The sequence below is a fragment of the Enhydra lutris genome, unplaced genomic scaffold (assembly GCF_002288905.1).
Source record: "Enhydra lutris kenyoni isolate GAN:26980312 unplaced genomic scaffold, ASM228890v2 scaffoldscaffold63, whole genome shotgun sequence".
NCBI lineage: Eukaryota > Metazoa > Chordata > Mammalia > Carnivora > Mustelidae > Enhydra > Enhydra lutris.
This window is the reverse complement of record NW_019154147.1, coordinates 9,356,843-9,378,749: the sequence shown is the minus strand read 5'-3', so window position 1 is coordinate 9,378,749 and position 21,907 is coordinate 9,356,843.

Here is a 21,907-nt window from a genome sequence, read left to right as displayed (position 1 = left end):
AAAAAAAAAAAAATAGAAAAAAGTAATCTTAAGTTGGGTTGCTCATTTCTTGCAATCTGTGATCCCAAATCAACTCAGTATTACTAACTAAAATCTATAGTTTACATTAGGGTTCATTCTTGTACCACATTATATAGAATTTTTTAAAAGATCTTATTTATTTACTTGAGAGAGATAGAGACAGAGACAAGACCACAAGTGGGGTGGGAGGAAGGACAGAGAAAGAGGGAGAAGAAGGCTGAAGTCTGATGCAGGGCTTGATCCCAAGACCCCAGGATCATGACCTGAGCCAAAGGCAGATGCTTAACCACCTGAGCCACCCAGAGGCCCCTACAATCTATGGGCTTTTGATAAATACATAATAGCATGCATTCACCTATACAGTGACTTGCAGAATAATAAAAATCTCCCATACTCTACTTATTATTGTTCCCTCATACCCCCACCAACCCTTGGCAACTCCTGATTTTTTAACTGTCTCCATGGTTTTATCTTTCCCACAATGTCATATAAATGGAATCATAAAGTATATCGCCTCTTCAGGAAAGATTGGCTTCTTTCACTTAGCAATGTACATTTAAGATTCCTCTATGTCTTCTAATGGCTTGATAGCTCTTTATTTTTTTCAATTTTTCAATAATATTCTTTGTGTGGACAGACCACAGTTGGCTTATCCATTCATCTGCTGAAGGACATCTTGGTCACTTCCAAGACTTAGCAGTTATGAATAAAGCTTCCCCTAACATCTGAGTGCAGGTTTTTAATGGGAATATAAGTTTCCAGCTCATTTGGGTAAATACCAAGGAGCACAATTGCCGGATCATCCGGTAAGAATGAATTTACTTCCGTAAGAAAGTGCCAAGCTGTCTTCCAGAGTAACTGTATCATTTTGCATTCCCACTGGCAATGAGTAAGAGCTCCCACTCCTCCCCATCATCACCAGAATGTGATGCTGTCAGTATACTGAACTTTGGCTATTCTGAAAGGTGGGTGGTAGAATCTCATTGTTTTATTTACATGTCCCCACTCACAAATGATGTGGCACACCTTTTCATATGTTTACTTGCCATGTGTGTATCTTCTTTGCTGAGGTATCTGTTCATACCTTTGGCTCATTTTTAATGGTTGTTTCTTTCTTTTCTTTTTTTTCCCTCAAGATTCTACTTATTTTAGAGAGAGAGAGAAAGAGAGCACGAGCAGGGAGAGGGAGAGAAAAAGTCTCAAGAAGACACTGTGGTGAGCATGGAGCCAGATGTGGGGCTCGATCCCACAACCCTGAGATCATGACCTGAGCCAAAATCAAGAGTCTGCCACTTAACCAACTGAGCCACCCAGGCACCCCTTAGTGGGTTGATTTCTTATTTTTCAGTCTGAAGAGTTCTTTCTGAATCTTGAACACCAGTCCTTTAGCTGATAGACATTTTGGAGAGATTTTCTCCCAGTCTGGGACGGGACTTCTCATGCACTTCACTGTGTCTTTTTTTGTAAAGCAGAACTTCCTAAATGGTGTTATATCTGCAGAAGTCATCACCAAACGCAAGGTGGCCTAGATTTTCTCCCACGTATCTTCTAGGACTTTTACAGTTGGGCATTTTTTACATAGATCTACGATCCATTTTGAGTTAATTTTTGCGAAAGGGGTGGAGTCTGTGTCTAGATTCATTTCTTTTGCGTTTGGATGTCCAATTGTGACAACGCCGTTTCATATATACTTTTTTTGAGATAATCCTCGTTGTTTTTTTTTCCATCTGTGAGTTCTAGGAGAACTTGAACTTTCCCCCCAAGTCGCTTATTTCATTTTCTGTACTCTTCGGTCTCCCGTTCCTTGTTTCTGTTGACGTTTAGTAATTGCTTCTGATTCACTCTTGACTTTTTATCTGATTCTTTCCTCATCTCCGTGTGTTTTTGGTACATAAGTTATGACCTTTCCCGTTTTCTTGGAGAATATGGACTACGGGTTTTTAAAATTTAAATATTTAGGGGCGCCTGGGTGGCTCAGTGGGTTGAGACTCTGCTTTCGACTCAGGTCATGATCTCAGGGTCCAGGGATCGAGCCTCACATCGGGCTCTCTGCACAGCGGGGAGCCTGCTTCCTCCTCTCTCTCTGCGCCCCCCCTCTGCCTACTTGTGATCTCTTTCTATCTGTCAAATAAATAAAATCTTTAAAAAAATTTTTTTAATTAAATATTTATATATAAATTGAAGGAGCATGCGTCCTGAGACATTGCCATACTGTCACTAATAGCTAAATACAGAATAGCGTTCAACACTTTCCAGTTTGGACAATAAATTATATGGCCGGTCTCCATGCTAAACTTGGTTATGTTTCCCTGCGGTTCCGTTGATCCTTGTTTTCACTATGTGCTTCTCTGGCCTTTTCACTTTGTGCTTCTTTCATTATGGCTAAAAGACTTTAATTATCGTCCTTTATTATTTTACCCTGTGCACACAAGTCATTCCACATAACACATCGTTTAACCCTCCCCCAAATCCCACAGGTCAGAACTACCCTCCCCCATTCTACTGATGGGGAAATTGATGCCCAGACACTGGGGTTGGGGGCAGGGCAGAGCTCTGTGCTTTTCTTAACCTTCCTTACTATGAAAAAGCCTACAGATGGGAGGTAGGAGAGGGTGGTTCCTATATTCGTTGGCTTGTTTTAGAGGGAGAAAGCGAAGGAGCCCTTTGGCCCATGCTGGTATCTGGCAAAGATGGCACATTCTTGAGGCTCCCTGGAGGCATCTTTCCATGTGTGGACTATCTGGGGTGGGACTGGGCACAGATAATGAACAAGAGCTGAGTCAGACTTCTCCTTCGAAGAGGCTGAGGATGACTCTTTTTGCAGAATGGCCAAGCCAGAGAAGTCCTTCTGGGCCTGCAGAAGTCCAGCCCGCCCACAAAATGCATCCCTGGGCTGCACTCCTGACTTTGAGAACTACCTGTATGGCCTTTGTCAGTCTTACAATGCGGCGCAGGAAGAATATAAAGGCCAAAAGCTTGACCAGTTCAGAGAGACTGACAACGATGGCCCAGACGTATTAAACATTCCATAGGCTGAGAGGCTGGACACAATGACCACTCCCGATACAGGGACCTCACCAGAGACATGGCCCCACCCAGACACACTGTAAACCCAGTAATGATCCAAATTGATTACTCCAGAAAGTAATCATCCTGAATACACTAAGTCCTCCAGACATAGTACAAGCCTGATACATGGGCCACTTCACGTACTCAGAGCAGCACCGACTTGCTAGCATCCCAGACCTACTAAGATGCACAACCCCCACCTAGGACCATGAGAGGCCCCACCCGCTGGAACCAGGGTGGGTGAAATGGAGAAGGAGGCCAACCTGAGATCACTGGAGTTCCCAGTGGAAACGCCCAAGTAACATCTTCAATCTTCCAGCCATATAAAATCCTGCTTACTAAAAGCGTGGTCAATGGTCCAGGAACCTTGGCATCAGCTAGACACCTGTCAGAAGTCCTGAAACTCAAACCCCGCTCCAGAGCTACTGAGTCAATCTGTATAATAAATGAATTCCCCAGGCAGGGGGCATGCCTGGGTGGCTCAGCTGGTTAAGAGTCTGCTTCTGCTCAGGTCATGTTCTTAGGGTCCTGGGATGGAGCCCCACGGCGGGGTTCCCTGCTTAGCAGGAAATCTGCTTCTCCCTCTCCCTCCAGCTCCTGCTCCCTCTCACTATCTCTCTCTCAAATAAGTTAATTAATTAAATTAATTTAAATTAAATTAAAAATAAATTGATTAATATTTTTTTTAATTCCCCAGGGGACTCTTATGAATTTGAAAAATGAGAAACACTGATACAAACATTTGCATATCTTTCTAGAAGTTTGAGCTGGGCATCGAGTAGCTGAAGAATGATTGCACATCCATTGTTCAGGTGAAAGCATGCCTGGTCACTCGCGAATGTTGTCACAAACAGGCAACATAACCAGCAGGTGGTGATGGTTTACAAGTCACGTATGTTTTCGAAGCTTTATTTTCTTACTCTTAAAAAAATAATAATAATCATCTCAGGATATGCATATACTTCTTTGAGTCTAATTCAGCCCTAAAATGGAATTATGAGAGTTACACATGCTCCTGAGTCTGTCACAGGGACAAATTTCTGGCAGAATCTATTTCCCTCAAAATCGGAATATAATCACAGTCAGGTACGTGGTCCTCTGTTGCTGGACTCATTCATGGGAATCCCGGACAAGAGCAAGATCATTAATTGTGTTGACAATAAAGCATAGGAAAAATAAACAAAATGCACTACCATTTACGAATTACTGAGAGCTGTTAGAATGGTTTTCACGCATGTCTCATTCCTCACAGGTACTCACGTCCACGAGGAAACTTCCATCGGGCTAATTGAGACGGTTCCTTAATTTTGAACTATTGGCCAAATAGGTGCTGAAGTTTCCGCGGACTCCACGTGACCCGGGGAGAACCTGGGTTTGTCTTGCATGGAAAGCGGAGATGGGTTCTGTTGGTGTTTTTTCATTCCCGTCCAAATGTTTCAGTCCCAGATGCAGGGGGAAGGAAAATGTATCCTTCCTCTTTGCCAAATTACAACTGCAGCTGCCTGGAAGGACTGAGAGATCAGCAGATAGTGCCTCACCGGTTTCCCCTCCCCGGCCGCATAACACACACGCATAGTAGAGCATCAATCACGTGACTCTGGGCTGTTTGCCTTAGAAAGTGATGTATTGGGGGAAAGGGGGGGGGGAGTAATCTCTTTCTGGCTATTGAGCTTCAAATACCCGTATTCCAAAAGCACAGATTTTGGAAAATTTCCTTCCCTGTGATTGAAGAAGCACTGAGGGATGTCCCACCACATCACCTCTCCACCAGAAGAAGGAGGACTTTTTCTTTGCACAGTGGTACTTCTGCTCACCAAGCAGTATGCCTGTGTGGTTTCATGCACCCGCAGGACACACTGTTTCCTATTTGGGCCATCCAGATGGGTGCCTTTTTCTGGTTTGCAGGAAGGCAACACATTTGCTCATAGGGACCTAGGGAGAGGGTGCAGGGGGCTCTGTTTCCTGCACTTAAATCAGGCCCAGGAAGGTCGGGAGGTAAGGAGAGGAGCTACATTTGCAATCCCTATGTAAATTTCTGGGAAGACAGGAAGAATCCAGAGCAGAAATGGTTATGGGACATATCTCGGCAGAGGCAACATTACGTCTTTCTGTCTCCTGTGCCAGAGCAGGGAGCAGGAACAGTAAAGAAAATGCTGCATGGGGCCGGGGGGGGGGGGGGGGGGGGGGAAGAGGGGGTGGGGGGGGGGGGGGGGGGGGGGGGGGGGGGGGGCTTGTAGAAGGATTGGACAGCCAGCTCCACTGTGAACTTCACAGACGAGGAAGTGGGGGAAGGAGAGGGCACAAACAGCACAGGCTAGAAAGGCTGGAAAAAACCAAAATCATAACCAGAACTCAAATGATGAATACTTGCTTTTTCCTGACCTTCCACTCTCCCTTCTGACAAATGTCCACCTTCTTATTAGGTAAGCTTACCAGTATTTGGGGACGGAGGGAAAGTGGAGGACAGTGCAAAGGGCAGTGGACCCAGAGCTGACTGAGTGCAAATTTCCTCCATCACGGTAGAATAGAAGCTTGGGCTAGAAGGTAAATGGTTACAGGAAAATGGAAATAAATTGAATGAAAGAAGATATATGTCTTGCTTCCCTATATTTGTGGGCTTAGAGTTATACCTGCTACACTTTCTTCCGCCCAGTCAGGCACCACTGTTTATTTTGAGACGAGCATTTCTAATACTACCTAACATCATGCTTTTAGTCAGCCCTAAATGCATATTTCTTAACTTGGCAAACGATGGAGTTCCTTAGAAAAACACTTTTGGTTTTCTGTGTGTGTCTTTTTTTCAACAGCATAATTCTCCAAAACAACGATTAAGGAATTCTTTTTTTATTATTTATTTTTTAATTCTTAAATTTTCTTTTCTTTTTATTTTTTTTTTACATTTAAGGAATTCTTTTTTTTTTAGATTTTTTTTAATTGATTTATTCAACACAGAGAGAGAGAGATCACAAGTAGGCAGAGAAGCAGACAGAGAGAGAGGGGGAAGCAGGCTCCCTGCTGTGCAGAGAGCCTGATGTGGGGCTTGATCCCAGGACCCTGAGATCACGACCTGAGCCAAAGGCAGAGGCTTAACCCACTGAGCCACCCAGGCGCCCCTACATTTAAGGAATTCTTAAGCAAATTCAGATTTTTCTGATACGACATAGTGGAGACATCCTGAACTCTCACATTCTAGACAAAGTTTTCTAATGGCACAAATATTTCATAATTTATGGATACATTCATAATCTGTATCACATACTGATTATTTTGTTGATGTTTAAAGCATCTTAAGTTACCTAAGCTCACCGTGTTTGTCTTCTCATTTTTAAGAAACAAACTAGTTTTGAGCCCAAAGGAAAAGGTATAATTATATATATATGATGTTTAAAACAGAATAGAACATCTTGACCCATTTTAAAAGCAGCAGCTTGGTAAATAAATACAGGCATGGTAAATAAAGCCCTCTGGCATTCTTTTCTATGAAGCAATAGTTGGAAGAGATGAATGAAAAAAATTAATACAGTAATTTTCCTATTTGGCTCCTCTTCTAAACTTTGTTAAGCCCTCCAGCCTTTATACCAGATTTGCCCTAGTTATTATTTGAAGGGGACAGTCACGGAAAAAGTCTTGAGAAGTGTTATAAAATTTGTTTCTGGTTAAGATATCAATTTTTTCTAATATGGATTTTTTTTTTAATGTGTTCTGTGTTTAAAACTCTTCCGTATACAGCAACGACAACAAAACCTTTCCGGTTTACAAGCCAAAAACAAGGAAAAATGCACATTACTTTCCACTTTTAGAGAAATGCCCATCTTGTGTGCATCCAGATTCAGACCCAGACCCTGAAATCGAAAGTACACAATTCAGACAATCGTCACTAACGTCCCTTTGTCACCAACTTCAAAACAGAAATGTTTTATTTTTATTTTTGTTTTCTTCGGTCCCCCATCCCGTGCCATATTCCCCTCATTCCCAATAGTCTTTCTACTCTGTTACCTCCTTAACCTTCTTGAAATCAGGGTGGAAGTGACTTCTTCCAGAAAACTTTCCCCAGGTAAGTGTATCCTCCCATTTATTTATTTCCAGTCCTCCACATCGGTCTTGAACATCTAATTTCAATGGCACACGTATAGGGAGTCAAGGTTCTGCCTGCTGTTCTACTTTATTCCATCAGCAGCTCCTTGAAGGGGTACAGTGTGTGTACAGATGTAGTTTAAACGTCAAGATTTCACGTTCCCAAGTTTAGGGCTACACATCTTTCCCATCTCTGGTACAGATGGACATTCAACTTTCCACCATTCATGTCTCATTTTCTTGGTAATCAAAATCCTCAGAAGGGACCACATTAAACAGCTCCATTTATCAACCTCTCTTGAATTTGGGGGGAAAGAGGAAGGATGTAAATGGTGGTTGTTGAGTGAAGCCCCCCTTTTTTGGCTTTCTCTTCTTCCCCTTGTTTTTGCTGGAACAGGAAATTGCAGTACATTGCAGTACGATGTCTCTACCTTGGGGTCTTGAGGATTGAAGCTCTTGTAATAAGGGTGGTTTAGCTAGAAGACGAGGGGACTGAATCCCTCATGACTAGATGGGATGGCCATTTTGAAGTTGGGTTGTCTGCTGTGTATCAGGTAAGTTTCCATCAGAGAAGCAGAATCACTAAAGAGTGTGTGTGCATGTGTGTGTTCCATGACAGAGACTGGAACTCGACTAATTGTAGGAGCTGGTTAAGTAATATTTTGTTGTTTTTGCCTGCGATGCTGGAGGCGGCACATAGTTGAGAAGGAAAGAAGCATGTGAAGTGGAAGAGAGGAACAAAGGGGAACACACGAGAACAGTCTGGAGTCCTTGGGACAGACTGAATCCATGGTAGGTCTTACTGACTCTGACCTGAGAGGTATAGACATCCCTTAGAAACTAGAAACTCTTATCATGGAGCTAAATACCTCTACTTGACCCAGGCATCCGAGAAGCGAAAGGAGGATCCAAGAAAAAGTGAAACAACTGTGGGCCCAGGTGCTTGCCTCATGCCACTGAGGTGAGCCGCCAAGTAAGTGATAACATGTATGAGCTACAAAATGGCGGCTGTGGACCTTCTCCTCCCAAAACCTCCCAAAGAACCTCCCTGGGACCCACTCAAACCAGGGACATACAGAAAAGGGGATTCTGGGTTATGTAGTTTCCTACAGCTTAAAGTTGATTTTACAAAGTCATCACATTCTGGATTTCTATAATTTTTCTATTTTTAATTTGGGACATTATTAGCAACAAAGCATAATTCTTATTGGATGCTGGGCCCTTATAAATAAACATTGACTCCTAGCTGAACTAGATAGTGAATGTGCCATGTGGACTCAGATAACTTCAACATAGAGACTTTTCTAGTCTTGATTCCATGTAAGGCATCACTTTAAAGGAAACTTTTGAAAACCTTCCAGAAATGCGTACTTGGAGAAGAAAAAGTTATAAGATCAAGGCCCTGATCAAGAAGGGTAAAATGAAAGAATCATATTCTTCGTTCTGGAAAGAAGGCTGGGAAGGGGTGATATCATCATCTAATTGGACACAAAAGACATGGCCAAGGGAAATATGGGGCTTGTAAGGAAAACTGTGAAATGTTAGCTCCGGGATGAAAGAATACTATCACAATGGGAAGTTGTTTTTCTTTAAAATATGCCTGTTTTTGCACCTGGCATAAATTTTTGGAAATTAAGCATTTATGTTTGGGGTTTGCTACTATCTTGTTACAAATGAGATAGTTCCTTGTAGTTTTGGAAGGCAGGTGTCATACCACATTCGTCAGGTGGATCCTCTGGAACAAATTTAGGACTGTGAGCTCGTTAGTGGAAGGTGTGGGATGCCTACAAACAATAAAAAGGGGCAGGAAGCAGAATGGGACAGAGAAAGCTTAGAGGTCCTAATGGAGATCTGACTTTCGGGGAGAAAGGGGAGGGAAGCAGGACGCCCAGGGAAAGCTTCAGATTATGATACAGATTTGACAAGGCTTAGGTGAATCCAGTGGGGAGTCCTGGAAGAACCCCACATCCAGCAGAAATGGCCAAGCCCTAGTATTCACGTCATGTTTAGTCACTGGTTAGGACATTTCTAGAAAGATTATGGTGTCCATTCAAAAGCTGGGTTGGATCCTGAAAGTGCTGGCATTGGAGGCTGTCAGCTAACTGAACTCCTTACAAGTGACCAGCAAGCTCTTCCTCGAAGGAGATCTAAGTAGCACACTTCTGCGGCCACCAAAAGTAGTTACTAATATGTATATCCTGTCAACACGAGTGACAAACCCATTTCTCAAAGCCAAGATGAAAAGAACAATACTTATTAGGGCAGAGTGCCTTGCCTCAGATCAGAAATTAATTGGGAAAAGTGATCAAGAAATTAATGGGCTTCTTCCAAAATACCTTACCCTTTTGATTTTGAGCTAGACATTTTCACTGTGTTCGCACTAAACCAGATCGGAACACATGTTAACGTTTATCACGGTCTTCCTTGGGGCTAAGTTTGGTGACTTTTATTCCCGTTGAGCACACATTATCCAGGGGAATTGTGCTCCCATATCTCCCCCATCTAATCAAAACCCCACTGTCCCTGTACCCCAACCTCACCCCCACTTCAATTCATTTGAAGTTCGAACCACCCTGAGACGTAGCTTCTCAGGCTTCCTGCCTTCCCTAACACTCTAACTTCCCACCGAAATATACCTGCTCTGTTTTGCATTTCCTTGCTGGAAGGTTGACAACCAAGGCTGAAAAGCTCATTGATTCGGCTAATGAGAACGAACACAGCAATTGCCTCATTTGCCTCTATAGAATTAACCCAAATAAATGGCTAGCTAATGGGGGGATTTCCTTTCATTCGTTCAGGCCAATGTTGGTGAAATTTTGGACGATGTTGGTATGCGTGCCTTCAGCATTTACACTGAGAAGGCAGCCGTTTATGCCAGATACAATGGCCAGTTGCAGATTTTACTCTCAAAGGGCACTCGTTCCTGACTAATGACCTCAGCAAGTGGATCATGACTGCTCATTGGCCTGTTCGGGAATTTTAATATTGTCGAGGACTGTCTATACTTTAGATGCTCTACTCTAGAGAGAGGAACAGGAAGAGTAATAAAGTAACTTTAAGTACCTGCTGGATACCAAGAATGATGCCTGGAACTGCATGGGTACCATGGATTTAACTTGGTTGTCCTACAAATTATACACTATAATTCCATTTTACAGATGAGGGTCAGAAAAGTTCAATGGGGGACGCCTGAGTGGCTCAGTTGGTTAAGCGGCTGCCTTTGGCTCGGGTCATGATCCCAGCATCCTGGGATCGAGTCCCACATCAGGCTCCTTGCTCGGCAGGGAGCCTGCTTCTCCCTCTGCCTGCCTCTCTGTCTGCCTGTGCTCACTCTCTCTGACAAAAAAAATAAAAAATAAAAAATAAAAAAAAAAACTCCAAGAAAACAGGAAAAAAATTTCTAAAAAAAAAAAAAAAAAAAGAAAAGTTCAATGGGCTAAGATCAATCAACCATGAGATTGTATGGGTTTGGCCTGATTCAGATCAGGTCCACCTGACTCCCAACGCCTCTGCTGTGTTCTTTCTCACGCTACAAGTCACAATACTTATTGGAGTCTAAGACTTCTGTCTTGAAAGCCCCCTCAGCAGCATCTAACAGTCGGTGTGGGGAGGGTGGTTGGGATTATAAAGAAAATAAGATTGGCCATGCATTGATGTATGTTGAAGCAATTACCCCTACCTGTATTTGAGGAGGGTTATTATGCAAATTTCTTTGCTTTTTATATATTTGAAAATTTCCATAGTAAACCTAGGCTTATAGGAATTTTCATTCTGTAAAGGTGTTTAATAGCTACAAATGGTTTACCACCTAACCAGGACATTATGGAGGACCCCAAATGGCCACACACACACACACACACACGCACACACAGTTAAAAACATCTTCTAGAACAAACACTGCAGATACTAATTATTTGTCAAGGTGCAAATCTCAGCGTTTCCAGCATATATCAGTAGAAGCAAATGTTCCCGTTCCGAGAATGAGTCACAGCATTCAGTAACATTCACTGTCATGTTCCCCACCATTTGCTCAAGTCCAGCCAAACCAAACGAGGGATCACCAGTGGAGAGAACTGCAAATGTTTGCAAACTGTGAGCAAATTAGGAGAGCGTCCTACATTTAGAGAGACATGAATTATTGTGTGCAGATATAAATAAACATTGTTCTCAGCTCAGGCTCTGTCAACACCTCAGCGCTCCACACAGACTCATCCAAAGATAAATGAGCTAGTGTTACTCATACCTGAGGAGCTCCAGAAACCACCTGAAGGGGCACACGCTGTACTTTGCTAAGCTTGTTTGCAAAACTCAGCCCTGGGAATCCAAAGCTACCGCAAAATATGCAGCCGACTCTGAAATATGTGTTTTTAGGGAGCCATAAGGGCGAAACAGTCATTCTCTCTTTGTTGATCCACGTTCGGGATCTTGGCAAGGGGCCCTCCCAGGGTCCCACAATTATTTTCCCCTCTACCTTGTCCATTTTTTTAAATTAAGGCATGCTTATTGTATAATATGTTTTAAAATACAATCAAAAGGAATATTTAAAAGGGCTTTAATTCTACCAACCAGAAGGAACCACTGCTAGTTTTGAACATATGCTTTTAGAATTTTTAATGCCTGTATAAACTCTTCAGAATTAAAAATAGGAACATACTGTAGGTAACTTGCATTGTTCATTCAAAAAGAGCCTATGAACATTTTAATGCCTATAAACAACCTTTACAACAATATTTACAATGTCTGCCCATATGGACATAAAACAATTTATTCAGTTAAGACATATTACTGGATATTTACCAAGAACTGAATACTCCGGCTGCTCTCACATTTTTGCTCCTGAAACTAAGCTTGGATAAATATTTTAATAGATAATTATTTCACAAATCCATCATTATTTCCTTAGGATAAACCCTTAGAAGTAGAATGCACAGATTAGAACTCTTTGAGGCTTCTAAAACAAATCACCTTCCAGAGAGAGTATACAAACCTATGTTTCTTATTATCCTACACTCTAAGAGCACTGAGTGATGACTCTTCTTCTTCTTTTTTTTTTTTTTTTTTATCTTTGCCAATTCAACAGGTAGGGCACTGTATCACTTTTTCTTTTTTAGGAATTTTTACTTCTCTTACATTAATGATATTGAAGTTTTATCCTGTTTATTAAAAAATATATCATCTTCCTCTCTGTTCATATAATTTTGTGTGTTTAGTATTTCTCCTAAGGCTGTTCATATTTTAACATGGTGGTATTTCCTTGTCTCTCCTATGTGATGCAATTTCTTTCCTCATTTTGATTGCCTTTTACCTTGATTTGCTCTTTGGAACACAAAAAGTTTTAAATTTTTAGGTTAAAAATGCATGTATCTTTCTCTTTATGGATTCTATGATTTAAGTTGTACCCTTAGACTACACTTCCCAAGCTTATATTTTCTTCTATTATTTCATTTAGAAAATTTTAATCCACCCAAAATAAATGTTGGAGAATAGTGTGAGAAACAGACATGACATCTTTTTTATCCCAAGGGATAATTCAGTGGTTCTCTACACTGCTTTTATTTTAAAGATTTTACTTATTCATTTGAGAGTGAGTGAAAGTGAGAAAGATCACAGGAGAGGGAGAAGCAGACTCCCTGTTGAGCAGGGAGCCCGATGTGGGACTCGATCCTAGGACCCTGAGATCATGACCTGAGCTGAAAGCAGATGCTTAACCAACTGAGCCACCCATGCACTCCCCTACAGTGTTTTTAACATAAGCAGTCTTACTTGTGATGAGCTCTGGGTGTTATATGCAAGTGTTGAATCACTATATTGTAAACCTGAAACTAATATTATACAATATGTTAACAGACTGGAATTCAAATAAAAACTTAAAAAAAAAACCCATTCATTTCCATGCTGATTCAACCTATTGACATTATTTAAATATGCAAAATACTTATGTAGAGTCCTTGGTCTGTTCTCAGACTTCTATTCTTTTTCAATGATCTTGCTATCCATTCTTGGGCAAGTACCACCAGGTTATTTTAGCTCTTGGTCCTTTCCAGTATGTTTTAATACCTTAATGGGGAGCCCTATGTAGTTTCATTTTATTTCCTTTTATTTTTTTCAGCTATTCTTGCTGTTTCCTTGACTTTTTAACTATTCTGTTTATTCTTCCTGAAACATTTCAGAATCAGGCATTGTGTCTGGGATTATGTTACAGCCATAGATTTTACTGGAGAGAATTAACAGCAGGACGATTATTATTTATCCTAATACAGAGAGATGGTATGTCTTTTCACTCATTTTAATTATGTGGGATGGGTTAGTGTTAGTTCTGAGCCACGAGTTGGGAATATAAGAGATTTCTGATCTATTTTCTGATCAGAGGGAATTAAGATGATATGTGAGTCCTTTCACTTTCTCTTCCTCTAAGGTGATGACCATAGAGGCCACATCTTGAGTCATAGTCACAAGGTGGAACCAGCCTAGCTCCTTGAGTCCCAGCCTGGAGGATGGCGATCTTGGAAGTCACCCAGCCTATGTCAAGCTTTAAGTGTGCAAGACACAAACCTTTGGTTTACCTTTGGTTAGCACAGTATAGTGCCTTAGTAAAGGTTGCAACTTTCTCCCTCAGGAAGTGTTGACGTGACTCTTAGTATTGTGATAAGGGAATCCGTCATGTTTTCATTGACCATAATGTTAATTTCTGCTGGATAGGGATGGGAGCTCCATTTGCCTACTAGGACGTAATATAGGAACTTCACTGCTGCTCCTAAAAGCTTCTAGTCCCAACTGCAGTTCTAGCTCTCACTCAGCCCGGGGTTCAGGGCAATGCTCCAGGGCGGTATTTCTTAACTGCAGACCCAATTCCTCTGTATTAAGCCAGTTTGGTTGCTGCCCTGCTTTCCTGAGCCCAGAAACTCATTCCAAGCTGAGCGGAGAGTGAATGCTTCAAGCAGTCTCTGTGTTTGTACCTGATACACTCACTCCCAGATTGTTTGTCCTGGCTCCCGGCCCCTCTAGCTCTAAGTCCGGGGAGGGAGGGACTGGTTGAATTTTGCTTTGTGGCCCCTCCTCGTTCTCTGGACGTGAGTCTCACCCTTTCTGTGTCATGAATCATGGACTGACGGGCTCTTTTCTCAGTCTGGCCTCACCTATGTACTAATTTGCAGGAGTTCTTAGAAATTCTAGCCAAGTGGGCACTACCCCTGATTTCACATGCACACATGTTCTTTTCATAGAAAATTGCGGGGGAGAGGGGAGAATTAATTAAATGTGTGAGTGCAAGTCATCATTTTACACTAGTGGTCCTTTCATGAATATTTTCATTAGAACTTGGAAAAATTAAGTGGAAACCCAGATGTCGGTTGAGGGAGCAAGTTATCTCCTTCTCTACCCTCCGCCATCCTCTGCCTGTGGAAGGGAGTAGCGCTCCCAAGATTTATTTCCCCACTGAAACTTTCCTTAGAAAATGGAAATGATTACAGTCAGTTTCAAATAATATTTTTCCCTCAGTTGCATAAATCACGAATGCTAGCCAACTCTCAGCTGATGTCCTTCCTTGGGTTCCCTTCAGTTCCTGCTTTTCAAACACCCATTCATGAATGAGATCTTATCTGTGGAAAAAGTTCTTCAGTAACTCTGGGGTCAAATATATCACATACGAGTAATTTTTTTTTCATAAAGCAAAACTATTCAATTTAAATAGCTATCAGATTATACACTTTTAATATTTTTGGCATTAAAATGATCTGTCTTTTATGGAGCAGTTCTATGTACACTAGATGGTAGTTTGGTATGTTTTAAATGCCTTCACAAGGTTAAGAGTTGGCAATGCTGTGTTGGTCTGTAAATTATTTTTGAAATGTCTTGTGGTCTATATAATCCCAAACCCTGTGTACCACTGGAATGTATCTTCAAATAGTTTTTCAACAAGTGGAATATTTTTTGAGCCCTCGTATTTCTGAGAACGCCCACCTGTCCCACTGAAAGACAAATCACCGAGTATCAAGTTCTTAGCTCATAACTTTTTCCACCTCAAAACCCCGTGGAGTCATTTGGCATCTAAGTGTTGCAGAGGAAATGTCTGAGACCAACCCAAAGTTTGGTCCTCTTGCAAAAAAATTTTTACTGAAAGTTGCAAGATTTTTTTTCTCCCCTTTCTCAACGCATTGCGGTATAATTCCTCCAGTGGATCTACTGAGATGGCATGTGTGCTGGTTGACGGCCAAGGAGAAAGGTGCTATCATCACCTAAGCTTGGACCTAGTTCCACACGTCACTAGCCACTATAGGTGGGGCAGTGTTATGGGTCAAACTGTGTCCCCCAAAAAGATATGTTGAAGTCCTATTCCCCAGTACCCATGAACATGACCTTAGTAGGGACTTTGCTGATGTAATCAAATGAAGTTGAGGTCATTAGGGTGGGCCCTAATCCAATGACTCGTGTCCTTATAAGAAAAGGGGAATTTGGACACACACACACACACACACACACACACACACACAGAGAACACCGTGTAAAGACAGAGACAGACACAGAAGGAAGATGGCCCCATGAAGACAGAGGCAGAGATGGGAGTTTTGCTGCCCCAAGCCAAGGAATGGAATGCCGGGAGTTATCAGAAGCTGAAAGAGGCAAGGAAAGTCCTTCCCTTCTTTCTTCTCAGCTTCAGAAGGAACCTAGCCCCTGCCAAGACCCTGATTTCAAACTTCCAGCCTCCATAACTGGGAGACAATATGCAACTGTTGCTTTAAGCCACCCAGTTTGTGGTCCTTTGTTATGGAGGTTCTGAGAAATGAATGCAGATTTCTCAAAGACTTTGAACTACAATTACTTTATCTATGACATGTGGACAATAATTTGATAGACTAGTTGAGAAGTTGAAATGAGATGGGACGAGATACATAAATTCTGGCACATCTAATCTTTTTCTGTCCTCTTGACATTTTTTTATACAAAGCTTATACAATTTTTATAAAATAATGAAGTCATTAACTGTGGATTCCCAGGCCCACCCCCAAAGACTTTTTGATTCAGCCAGTCCTAGGTAGACCTCCAGACATGAACTCTTATTAAGTACTGAAAGTGCCATGTAATTTAAGTGGTAGACCTGGTATTACTATTCCTGTTCTATAAATATGGAAACCGAGGTCAAAGGAAATTGAACCCAAGTCAGAAAATGTAAAATCAAGTAGTTTTTTGAGACTGAACTTCAAGAACTTCACTAGTTTGATGAAATGTGAAACTCCAGGCTGGTATGAAAAACACCAGATAATGAGGGCGCCATAATATATAAAATATGGGAGACGGTCCAGTATTGGATTAAGAACACATGGAATCAGAGAGGTTTAAATTCTGGTCGTGGCACTTACTTCCTAGCTGTGAGAACTTGAGAAAAACTATTTAACCTCTGACGGTTTCAAGCTCTTCTCATCTGAAAATGGGAATAACACATATCGGGGTTCTGGGGGAAGTGAAGGCGATGCCGTGACCAAGCATTTAACACACGGGAGGTGCTAACTCAATGACACATTTCTGCAAACATGCATTGATCTTTATTTCAAAAAAGGTCACAACATCTTCATTTTCTGCTCTTGACTGCCTTAAAGGTAAAAATGCAGGGAGAAGGAAAGTCCATAAGTGAGAATAGTAACTCATTTTAGAAAAGATGTGTGATGTCCAGGCTTTCCTGGTAGCTTATAAATGAATAATTAATTGTTGTGGGAATAACTTCTTTGGGATTCTTCTTATTAATTTGCCTTGAGCAGGTCTCCTTGTATCCTGGAATTCTCTATTTTCATAATATTCATAATATTTCATAATATTCATAATTCATAATATTTCATAATATTTCATAACCAAAATACATAAGAACCATTTTTAAGAGTTGCTAGTAGCTAATAGAAAATGTTTAAGGATGCTCTCAGTGGGTTATGATTTTCTCAATGAATATTGCCCCGAAGGATTTGTTTCCTGCTATTCTTGAAACATTTCATTATATTCTTCCACTGGGCCCCAGGATGCCGAGGAGGGGACCAGGAAAGGAATGCTCTCCTGATGTGGGGAAGCAAGGTATGTTGACATCATTGAAGGAATCAGGCGCACAGAAAATAACAAGCAAAAGGACAGGAAATGCCATCTGCACAAAATTGCTTTTTTTATTTTAGTGTCATTCAAACCACTGAGGGTTTATATCGGATTAGAAACAGCCACCATATTCAAATTTGTTTTATTTTTTGTTGAACAGGACATGCTTTTTGGATATCTGGCATGACTCCAGCTGTTTCTCCATGTCACCTGTCCTCAGCAAGCCACAATGCCAGCTTGGTCAACTCCCCTGTCCTGTTCGTGAAATTGATCATCCAGAATGCAAAGAACAGGAAACTACACAGTAGCTTAAGCATGACAATATGCTTGTAGCAGTAAGTCTGCAATGGACGTTCCAGACTTGGGGCAGTGGCTCCACAATTTTTTTTTAATATTTTATTTATTTGAGAGAGAGAGAGAGAGACAGAGAGAGCACAAGCAGAGAGGGGAGCAGAGGAAGAAGGAGAAGCAGACTCCCTGCTGAGCAGAGAGCCCAACTCAACTGGGGGCTCGATCCCAGGACCCTGGGATCATAACCTGAGCCGAAGGCAGACGCTTAACTGACTGAGCCACCCAGGCGCCCCTGGCTCAACGATTTCGTGCAAAAACTGGGCTGTTTCTTCCACGCTGCCTTCTACTGCTTGTCTTCTTGTCCTCAAGCTTGTCACTTCATAGTTGGCAATATGGCTGCCCCAGGGCTGGGAAATATGTCCTCAGTCCTGCTTCCTGAGAACGAAGGGGAAGGGCCAAGAAAGCATCTTCCTTGGCGTGCCTGGCTTTTTTCAGCAGTAAACAAAATGATTCCTATCTTTCCAGCCAGACTGTGTGACGTGGCCATCTTCAGTTAAACTCTGGGAAATGTGACCAAAAGTACTCAGATTGACTGACTTAAGGCGCTGGGTATCTTGCTTCCCTTCACAGAATTAGAGTGTTATTTAAGGAGGCAGAAGGCCTTGGCAGTGAATAGAATTTCCTAGTGTGTATCTTTCTGCTGCTTTTTTCTTTTTTCCGCATTCTGGGACTGCACTTTTCCCTTCTGGTATCCCAAAACTCATGTATGGAAGCAGCCCCAGGGAGCTGACAGGGAAAAGTGCAGCCGGTTGGAGCCGAGGTGTTGGATCTGATGGGCACGATCTTGGACTCAGATGTGCCTGATGTTATCAGTTACCCCGGAGGAACTACTGGCAGGCTGGAGGAACTGATTTGAGCTGCTCAAGCTCATGGGAGGCTGATTTGTAAACTCTAAGCCGCACACTTTGAGTGGAACATCTATTCAAGTAAGAACTCGCAGCCGTTTCTCTGCCCTCACCCCAAGTCTACCTTGTATTCTGGCCTCAGTGGTGCTGGAGCTGGGAGCTGGGAAGCCACACTCCTGCCGGCTCTGGGGTTGGCTCTGCCAAAGAGGGACGGTAGTGCTGCAAGGCTGGGACAGGGAGAAGGGGCTCCCTCGTCCTATCTGCTGCGGGGCTGCCTGTGGCTCTGCACACCTCACCCCCAGACCTCTCCACTCCGGGACCAGCTGAGCCTGGGGTGCTTCAAGAACCAGTGTGGTCAGATCTGCGCCCCCGGAGACCCGTGCTGGTCATGCAGGGCTCCTGTTCCTCGAAGTTTCTACATTGCAATAACCCTGACCTCTTCCTATTTTCCCCCAGCTGGAGAGGTGGTAGTTGCTTCCTGCAGGGGCTGCCTCTGTGACACCAAAGAGATCGCTCTTTATGCTTTTGATTACCTGGTGAACACTTTAGTATGTGCTGATCCTGATGTTAAATTCCCTGTTCAAATCATCGGTGTGACTTCTCTCTCCTGACCGGACCTGACTCGAGGGGCTGTCACGTTGACAGACGGCCGAAGGCAGGGCCCTGAAATACTCCCCTTTTCCCATACCTGTGATGCCCACTGTAGCAGCAGTTGACCTTTACTAAGCCTCCAAAGGAGGCCAAGGGCAGCTAAAAGCCACTGCTCACGATTACAATAAGGTTCTGGACATCCCCATTTATGTGGAAGCTCTAACTCCGGTGAGCCAAGCTAGACCTGGTGGGAACGCATCAGACTCATCCACCCTTCTTCCGGGCCCCTTTCCAAGCTGGGGACCTCTCTCAGGCAAGGAACATACCTAGGCCTGTATTGTCACCACACACTCCCAAAAGTCATGGGACCCGAAGAACCATCAAAGGTGATGGGTCGTGGGAGTAGATTCCGAGAGAAGAAAATCCAGAGACCAGAAATCTCAAAAGACTGAATCAAAGAAGATGTGAAGTCAAACCCAGTATTTTTTTTTTTTAAGATTTTATTTATTTCTTTATTTGACAGAGAAAGAGAGCATGAGCACAAGCAAAGGGAGCAGCAGGCAGAGGAAGAGGGAGAAGCAGGTTCCTTGCTGAGCAAGGAGCCTGATGTGGGGCTCCATCCCAGGACCCTAGGATCATGACCTGAGCCAAAGGCAGACGCCCAACTGAAAACCAATTATTTTAATCCCTGTGACCATCCTTCCAAAAGCTGAGGTCTAAGCAGCACACCTGCTAACATCCACACCTTATGTCATTTTATTAGTAATGTAACTACAGGTAGAGTAAGGGATGAGAAAGATAATATAACAAGACAGAAAAATGCTGGCCTGGATGTCTGTAGAGGAGGTTTCACCACTTAGAGTAAATTAACCTCTCTGGACCTCACTTTCCAAATCTGTGAAATGAAAAGGTCGAGCTCTACGGATGTCTGTGGCCTACCTGTGCAAGTCCCATTAGGCGACATTGTGAAGGACAGGGCTTCTACGTGGTGTTTTCTAAAGAAATCTGTCCAGCAAAAGTAAGTCTAATGAAACGTGATAGTTTCAAATCAGGAAGTCTGATTCACCTTAGACTAAGTAAAAAATGTCAATACAAACATACTTCAATTCCCCAAACTGTGTGTGTGTGTGTGTGTGTGTGTGTGTGTGTGTGTGTAAGGCCAGCATTTCCCAAGTTTTCATGGCATTTCCCAAAATGGGCTGAGTTCAAAATGTCTGGAAAACAACAGGTTCAACAAAATTGCAGCAGACTTTTACAGAGAGAGAGTGTGAGTGGAGCTGGGACAGGCGAGGAGGGGCAGAGGCAGGAGGGTCGAGAATTTCAAGCACAGAGCCTGATGTGGGGCTGGATCTCACGACCCTGAGATCATGACCTCAGCCAAAATCAAGAGTCAGTTACCCAATCAACTGAGCCACGCAAGTACCCCTGTGGCAGACTCTTTTAGTTGCTTATCCAAACTCCATTCCTCACCTTTTCCCCAGGTTTAACATTACTTCAATGTGATTTGGGGACAGCAAATATGTCAAGGTCCCCAATGATGGGCTGTGACTAGCCCAAGCTAATCACAGCCTCCCTTGCAGCTGTGGGTGGCCAAATCATTGTGTACAGCCACGGAGCCCTGTTCTTTCCAGAAGCACCTCCAGGCATTACTTTTCAGGAGAGTATGATCTGAGATTATCGACCTGGGGTAACTTAATTACAAACATTTAGAGAGATGAGCGAACTCCTGACCAATCCCACCAGGATGTATTCATCTTTTAGGCCATGTCTCACATGAAACATTCACTCTGGTTTCTCTCAATAAACTGGGGCATCTGAGGGGCTCAGCCAGTTGGGCTTCTGTCTTTGGCTCGGGTCATGATCCCGGGGTCCTGGGATTAAGCCCCCTATCAGGCTCCTTGCTCAGCGGGGAGCCTGCTTCTCCCTCTCCCTCCGCCTGCCACTCCCCCTGCTTGTTCTCCCTCTTCAATAAATACGTAAAGTCTTTTTTGAAAAGATAAATAAATACTTGTACATTAATTTGTGTACTTGATCATACCTAACTCCCATTTTTGGGAAGGATTTACAATGAAGGAAAAATCTGTTAGCCAAAGAGGAACACGCCTATTCAACACCTTGTCAATCATAAACCAAAAACACTTGGGAATTCGTATTTTCTGAGTATATGAAATATGACATTCAGGTTAATCAACTTTCTAGACATAGCTGTGTTGTCAAGTTTAAAAAAAAAAAAAGCTGAAATCCAGTAATTCTCCATTCTGCGCACATAAAATCACCTGTGGTACTTTAAAAAGAAAATTACAAGTCTCTTCCCTCCATTCCACACCCCTTCTGATTTAATTGGTCTGTAGGTGGCTACGGCATCTGTAATTCTGGAAGCCCTCTAGGTGATTCTGAGAGCCAGCCAAGGTTGAAATACCGTGTTTTATGTATCACAGAGGTTGTGACGCTTCAGGGGGCTCAAGTGAATAAGGCTGTAGGGTATGGTGGAAAGAACAGGTACCCGGGGTTCTGGTCTTGGTTCTGGAACTCGGTAGCTAGGAGGCTGGGCAGATCACAGAAAACTCGGAGCTTCAACCTGTTAATGCATAAAGACTTGCCATGCATATGAACATCAAATGTTTATAAAGGCCCACAATAAAGTATCAGGAGTTTGAAAACGTTCAACACGGCATTTAATGCCATTTTTCTCTTCACGGAGTGCTCTTTTCCACCTCTGCAGGTAAAACCTACTGTCCTCCAACTGAGAAGAGTTCAGATCTCTGAGACCTTGCTTCCCTGACCCAATAAGAACTGTTATCTCATCTGTATCTCTGCAGTACCTTTTACATGACCCCATCATGCTGACTCTATTAACCGAACCTCTCCCAGCCCCCACTCCCCTA